The following is an 8,133-nucleotide window of genomic DNA, read 5'->3' on the forward strand; positions in this document are numbered from 1 at the left end:
GGTCGGTGGGGGGGGGGGGGTGTCACAGAGTCAGAGTTCCTAGTGTGTTGCTGTGTTAAATGGGGGTGAAAGAGGGGAGGGGGGGCAAGGACGGGAGGGAGTTCAGCTTCCTGACAGCCTGATGTATGAAGCTGTCCTTCAGTCTGCTGGTCCTCGCCTGGAGACTCCGCAGTCTCCTCCCTGATGGCAGCAGACTGAAGAAGCTGTGTGTCGGGTGGGTGGGATCGCCTGCAATGCGGAGGGCTTTGCGGGTGAGACGGGTGCTGTAGATGTCCTGGAGGGAGGGGAGAGAGACACCAACGATCTTCTCAGCTGCTCTCACTATGCGCTGAAGTGACTTGCGGCAGGATGCGTTGCAAGCGCCATACCACACAGTGATGCAGCTAGTCAGGATACTCTCGATGGTGCCTCTGTAGAAGGTGCACATGATGGGGGCCGGGGCTCTGGCTCTTCTGAGTTTGCGGAGGAAGTAGAGACGCTGCTGTGCTTTCTTGGCCAGTGCTACATCTCAAAAATATTGCAAGAATTAGATGTTTTGTTTCCAGTCAAGACTTGGAGAAACTTGTTCATGCCTTTATCACCAGCAGGGTGGATTATTGTAATGGTCTCCTCACCGGCCTTCCCAAGAAGACCATTAGACAGCTGCAGCTCATCCAGAATGCTGCTGCCAGGATTCTGACTAGAACCAGAAAATCTGAGCATATCACACCAGTCCTCAGGTCCTTACACTGGCTTCCAGTTACATTTAGGATTGATTTTAAAGTACTTTTACTTGTTTATAAGTCACTCAATGGCCCAGGACCTAAATTTATTGCTGATATGCTCACTGAATATAAACCGAACAGACCACTGAGATCATTAGGATCGAGTCAGTTAGAAATACCAAGGGTTCACACAAAACAAGGGGAGTCTGCTTTTAGCTATTATGTGGCCCGCAGTTGGAACCAGCTTCCAGAAGAGATCAGATGTGCTAAAACATTAGCCACATTTAAATCAAGACTCAAAACTCATCTGTTTAACTGTGCATTTGTTGAATGAGCACTGTGCTATATGTCTGAACTGACTGCAATTAATTTTATGTATAATCATTTTATTTTAAATCAATTTCTATATCATTTTAAAATTCCTTGTTTTTATTATTTGTATTTCCATGTTTTTATTGATTTTTAATGTCTATTTCACTTTCTTTTATGTAAAGCACTTTGAATTACCACTGTGTATGAAATGTGCTATATAAATAAACTTGCCTTGCCTTGCCTTGCCTATGTGTGTGTGGTTGTACATACATATATATAGTTGTTTTTTTTTTGGTGTTTGGCTTAGTGTTATGTTAGAATCATTATGATACTCATACCTTTTGTTCTTTAATATTTTGAATTGTTTTTAGCTTTATTTTATTTTTTTTATTTTTTTTAAATGTTAAATTTTGAAATTTTGTTGTATGCATTTGTCATTTTCATTTAATTTCTTTATTTTTAAAATGTGTATAGGTAGTATTTATAAATTTTTAGCTTTTAGTTTTGGATCTGTTTTAAGTTGTTTTAATACTACAATTGATTGCTTCTGTTGTCCTCATTTGTAAGTCGATTTGGATAAAAGCGTCTGCTAAATGACTAAATAATAATTAATAGAAATGCGATAGTGTATTATGTGAAAGCCAGGTTAAAGAGATGGGTCTTTTAAACTGACAGAGTGTGTCTTCCTCCCGAACAGTGTTAGGTAGATTGTTCCAGAGTTTGGGCGCTAAATAGGAAAACGATATCCCACCCGCAGTTGATTTTGATATTATAGGTATTATCAAATGGCCAGAGTTTTGAGATCGCAGTGGACGTGAAGGACAATAATACGATAAGAGCTCACTCAAATATTGAGGTGCCAAACCATTCAGAGCTTTATAGGTAATTAGAAAGATCTTAAAGTGTATACAATGTTTAATAGGGAGTCAGTGCAGTGTTGACAGATCCGGGGTAATATGGTCATACTTCCTGGTTCTAGTAAGAACTCCAGCTGCTGCATTTTGAACCAGCTGCAGTTTGTTTATTAAACGTGCAGAGCAACCACCCAATAAAGCATTACAATAATCTAACCCTGAGGTCATGAATGCATGAATTAATGTTTCTGCATTTGACATTGAGAGCATAGGTCGTAATTTAGATATATTTTTAAGATGGAAAAATGCAGTTTTACAAATGCTAGAAAAATGTTTTTCGAAGGAAAGATTGCTATCAAAAAGTACGCCTATGTTCCTAGCTGATGAAGAAGAATTGACAGAGCGGCCATCAAGTATTAGACAGTGATCTAGGTTATTACATGCCAAAGTTTTTGGTCCAATAATTAACACCTCTGTTTTTTTCAGAATTTAGCAGTAAGGAATTGCTAGTCATCCAGACAGACAGCAGTTAGTAAAGCTTGGTAAATTCACATCCAGCACTCGTACCATCAGCACTGGAGCTCCTCAGGGCTGCGTACTCTCCCCACTGCTCTTCTCCCTCTACACCAACGACTCATTCTGATTCTGATTCTGAAAATGATGAGTTAATAATATTCAGAAGATGATCTATTACTTCTGGAAGCACCTCTTTTAGGAGCTTAGATGGAACAGGGTCTAAAATACAGGTTGGCGGTTTAGATGATTTAACAAGTTTATACAATTCTTCATTTCCAATAGAAGAGAATGAGTGGAACTGATGCGATACTGTGGCTGACAGCTGCATGGTTACAATTTTATCTCTAATAGTTTCGATCTTGGAAGTAAAGTAGTTCATAAAGTCATTACTACTGTGCTGCTGGGTAATGTCTGCACCTGCTGATGTTATATTTTTTGTTAATTTAGCCACTGTATTAAATAAATACCTGGGGTTGTGTTTGTTTTCTTCTAAGAGACGTAAAGTAAGCAGATCTAGCAGTGTTTAATGCTTTTCTGTAGGATAGGGTACTTTCCCACCAAGCAATACGAAATACCTCTAATTTTGTTTTTCTCCAGCTGCACTCCATTTTCGGGGCTGCTCTCTTTAGGGCCCGAGTGTGCTCATTATACCATGGTGTTGGACTCTTTTCCTTAATCTTCCTTAAGCGTAAAGGAGCAACCGTATTGTAAAAATGCAGAAAGTTTTCTGTGAGTGGTAGGGTTAGGATTATCTTAAAAATCCATAACTATCTATATATAAAAACAATAGAAGTCTATGTAATGTCCCCATTTAGATAGCTAAGTAAATGTGTGTGTGTGAGAAGTGAAGTGACATACTGCCAAGTAGTGTGACCCATACTCTGAAATCGTGCTCTGCATTTAACTCATCCAACGTGCACACACACAGCAGTGAACACACACACACCATGAACACACACCCGGAGCAGTGGGCAGCCATTTATGCTGCGGCGTCCAGGGAGCAGTTGGGGGTTCGGTGCCTTGCTCAAGGGCACCTCAGTCGTGGTATTGAGGGTGGAGAGAGCGCTGGACATTCACCCCCCCCCACCTACAATCCCTGCCGGCCCGAGACTCGAACCCACAACCTTTGGATTACGAGTCCGACTCTCTAACCATTAGGCCACAACTAATGGTTAGTCGACTGTGTGTGAGAGAGTGTGAGAGAGAGAGTGTTGTTTGTTTGTTTGTTTGTGTGTGTGTTTTATTTATATATTTATTTTTTTAAAAGAACCTCTTAGAGATCTGATATTATTTAATGTATTTTTGAAAAAAGAATCTATATATGGATATATTCTCAGATATGTATCATAATATTTAAAATATTCTACTTGATCTGTCAATTCATCATACTGATGTTTGTCTTGTTTTTGAAATAACAAAGGTGATTAATGGGCTCATATTCCTTAAAAATCTCCTGTTGGAATATTCAAGGGTTTAGGTCCTTCATTTTTGGTGTTAAGAGCCAACATTCAGATTTCAAAAGAGAAATTCAGAATTCAGACATTATAATACTACAAGAAACATGGAATGTAAGAGATTTGTCCACTGGTTGCCCAATTGGGTTTAGAGAAATTATTTTACCATCAACCAAACTGAGAGGGGTGATGCAGGGCAGAGACTCAGGGGGAATGCTGATATGGTACAGAACACAACTCATAGACTCAATCAAATCTATAAAAATCTGAAAATCGTACATTTACATGAAACTATGGACTCTCTCTTTTCTAGCACTTTAGATACAGTTGCTCCTTTACGCTTAAGGAAGATCAAAGAAAACAGTCCGACTCCGTGGTATAATGAGCACACTCGCAACTTAAAGAGAGCAGCCCGGAAAATGGAGCGCAGATGGAGGAAAACAAAACTAGAGGTGTTTCGTATAGCCTGGCGGGAAAATACCCTATCCTACTAGTGTTAATTTCGTTGACGAAGACGATGACGAAAAATATTCGTCAACGAACCTTTTTTCTGTGACTAAGACGAGACGTTGACGAGCTAAAACTAATATCCGATGATAAAAACTATGACGAAATTTATGCGCGTGTTCGTTAACAAGACGAGACGGGACTAAAATGTTATTTGAGGACTACCGGACATTCAAAATACATCCTATAGGCTAAATTAACTGTCTTGTCTTTCAAAATGTGCGTCTCTGTCATTGGATAAGGTGCGTTTGCATGGCAGCCGCGGTGGACGGATAGGCTACCAAAACGCGAACTAGCGATCTGAAACAATGGCCTCAGCAACCGAAGGGTTAGGGAGTGGGTGACCAGACGTCCCGTTTTTCCCGGGAGTCACAATTCATTGTCGATTAACTTAAAGTTAGTGAAGGTGCGATAGGCGGAAACGCGCTGATAGAAGTGCTCTCTCTCGCGCACGCTCCACTTCTTCAGTTCTCATACAGCGCGCGATCCGTTCTCAGTGCTCAAATACACACACAGCAGTCCACATGTCTCTCATGTAGAGTATCTGACGGAAATACAGTCCGTTATGGTTTAAGTGAGCTTAAACAGGTGGGTGAAAACTGAATGTATGTCAGTAGGCTATTACATACATACCTTCCGTCTTAAATGGACAGCATTCCTAATTATCTGTCATAAATGTTAACCAACAAAAGATGTTAAATAAAAGTATACTTGTTAAGTCAACCTACTGTATCTGAAAAAAATTGTTTAATTTATATCTCTACCAAAAAATGAACATTTATTCCAGTTTTTCCAAATTCAATCCTTGATTCAAATTTCTCATAACTAAGCTTAATTGATTTGGTCTAAAGAGAGAAGAATTGATGTCTATTTTTGTTTGAATACTACATATAAAATAGCTACCAAAATAAATGTTGATAACTGCAGTTTGACTAAAAGTAATGACTAAAAGTTGACAAAAATGCAATGACTTTTCGTCGACTAAAACTAGACTAAAACTATGAAAGACTCAAATGACTAAAACTAGACTAAAACTATGAAAGACTCAAATGACTAAAATGTGACTAAGACTATTAAGCATTTTCGTCTCAAGATAAAGACTAAGACTAAATCAAAAATGCCTGCCAAAATTAACACTGTATCCTACAGAAAAGCATTAAAAACTGCTGGATCTGATTACTTTTCGTCTCTTCTAGAAGAAAACAAACATAACCCCCGGTATTTATTCAATACAGTCACTAAATTAACGAAAAATAAAGCATCAACAGGTGTTGGCATTTCCCAAAAGCACAGTAGTAATGATTTTATGAACTACTTTACTTCCAAGATCGATATTATCAGAGATAAAATTGTAACAATGCAGCCGTCAGCTACAATATCGCATCAGATAGTGCACTATAGATCCCCTGAGGAACAATTCCACTCATTCTCTACTATAGGAGAGGAAGAATTGTATAAACTTGTTAAATCATCTAAACCAACAACATGTATGTTAGACCCTATTCCATCTAAACTACTAAAAGAGATTCGTCCAGAAGTCATAGATCCTCTTTTGATGAATTATTAATTCATCATTGTTATTAGGATATGTCCCCAAAACTTTCAAACTGGCTGTTATTAAGCCTCTCATTAAAAAAACACAACTTGACCCCAAGGATCTAGTTAATTACAGACCGATCTCAAATCTCCCTTTTCTGTCAAAGATATTAGAAAAGGTAGAATCCTCACAATTATATTCCTTCTTAGAGAAAAATGGTATCTGTGAGGAATTACAGTCAGGATTTAGACCGTATCATAGTACTGAGACTGCTCTCATTAGAGTTACAAATGACATGCTCTTATCATCTGATCGTGGTTGTATCTTTTTATTAGTTCATTAGTGGAAGTGCATTAGCATGGTTCAAATCGTTCTTATCTGAACGCCATCAGTTCGTAGCAGTGAATGAAGAGGTATCATATTGATCACAAGTGCAGTACGGAGTACCTCAAGGCTCAGTACTAGGGCCGTTACTGTTCACGCTTTACATGTTACCCTTGGGAGATATTATCAGGAGACATGGTGTTAGCTTTCACTATTATGCTGATGATACCCAGCTCTATATTTCTTTGTGGCCCGGTGAAACACACAAAATTAAGAAACTAATGGAATGCATAGTCGATATAAAAAATTGGATGATGAGTAACTTCTTACTGCTAAATTCTGAAAAAACAGAGGTGTTAATTATCGGACCTAAAAACCCCACATGTAATAACCTAGAACACTATCTAACACTTGACGGCTGCTCGGTCAATTCTTCTTCATCAGTTAGGAACCTAGGTGTGCTGTTTGATAGCAATCTTTCATTTGAAAGCCATGTTTCTAGCATCTGTTAAACTGTGTTTTTCCATCTCAAAAATATATCTAAATTGCGACCTATGCTCTCAACGTCAAATGCAGAAATACTAATTCATGCATTTATGATCTCAAGGTTAGACTATTGTAATGCTTTATTGGGTGGTTGTTCTGCACGCTTGATCAACAAACTACAGCTGGTCCAAAATACAGCAGCTAGAGTTCTTACTAGAACCAGGAAGTACGGCCATATTAGCCTGGTTCTGTCAACACTGCACTGGCTCCCTATCAAACATCGTATAGATTTTAAAATCTAATTACAGTTTTTTACAATCATTTTTGCTCTAATAATGGAAACTTGATGTAATTTTTCAAACTCTAGACACAAAACTCAAAACAGTCATTATTTGTATGACAGGCTATTCCAATCAAAACTTTGCATATTGTGCTCATATCTTTAAAGAGGCCTTGCATTTGCAGAAGCATTGGTTCAAAATACTAATTTATTATGAATTATCATAGGAACATTAGTTTAGATCACCCACACACAAGATACTCATAGTTTCACTGTTTAGTTTTTAGTACAATAATTAAATATAGTTGTTCAAAACACATGATGCAGCTTTCATTATGGTTCTACACATTCATGCATCATTGTAATAGACTAGAGAGAAAAGTACAGATACTGGCATCATTAAACTAAATTTGAAAATGATTTATGACATAATCAACACAACAGGTTTTTCAAAAAACTTTAAATAAGAAAAAAATAAAATAAAATCTACATTAGGCCTACAGTAAAATGTCAACTGGAGTGTCCCTCACTGCACTGTGTTTTTATCAACACTGTCTTGTGGATTTAGCCACAGGTTCTCATCCATCCATCCATCATAATGAATGTTTTCCAGACACTAATGAAGTACAGCCTGAGTGATCTGGCTATAGAGAGAGGACGACAGCCACGAGAACAGAGACTGTGTTCACTGTGCTCGCAGAAAGAGCTGGAAACAGAGGAACATTTCTTACTGCACTGTGATTACTATCACAACATTAGAGCTGCATATTTCAACAAATTACAACTAATTAAACCACATTTTATGGCATTGCCAAATGCAGAAAAATGTAAAAATACCAAAATGATCACAACAGCAGCAAGATATGTATCAGCCTGTCACAAACTAAGACTGTCAGCCAGTGGACAAAACTGGAGCAAGATCATTTCTTACATGTTGTACAAAGATGTTTTTTTTTTTTTTTTTAAGCTTAAGTCTTAAATATTTTTTCTTGTTTGTGGAAAAAAGAAAGACTGCATGTACTTATTTATTTAATTATTTTACAGATCTATTCTTGTTCTATGTATTATATAATTGTTTGTTCCTTATTCATGTAATGGACAATGCTTTGGCAATACTGTGCAAGTCATGCCATTAAAGCTCATTTGAATTTGAGAGAGA

This window comes from Barbus barbus (genome assembly GCF_936440315.1).
Source record: "Barbus barbus genome assembly, chromosome: 17".
Taxonomy (NCBI): Eukaryota; Metazoa; Chordata; class Actinopteri; order Cypriniformes; family Cyprinidae; genus Barbus; species Barbus barbus.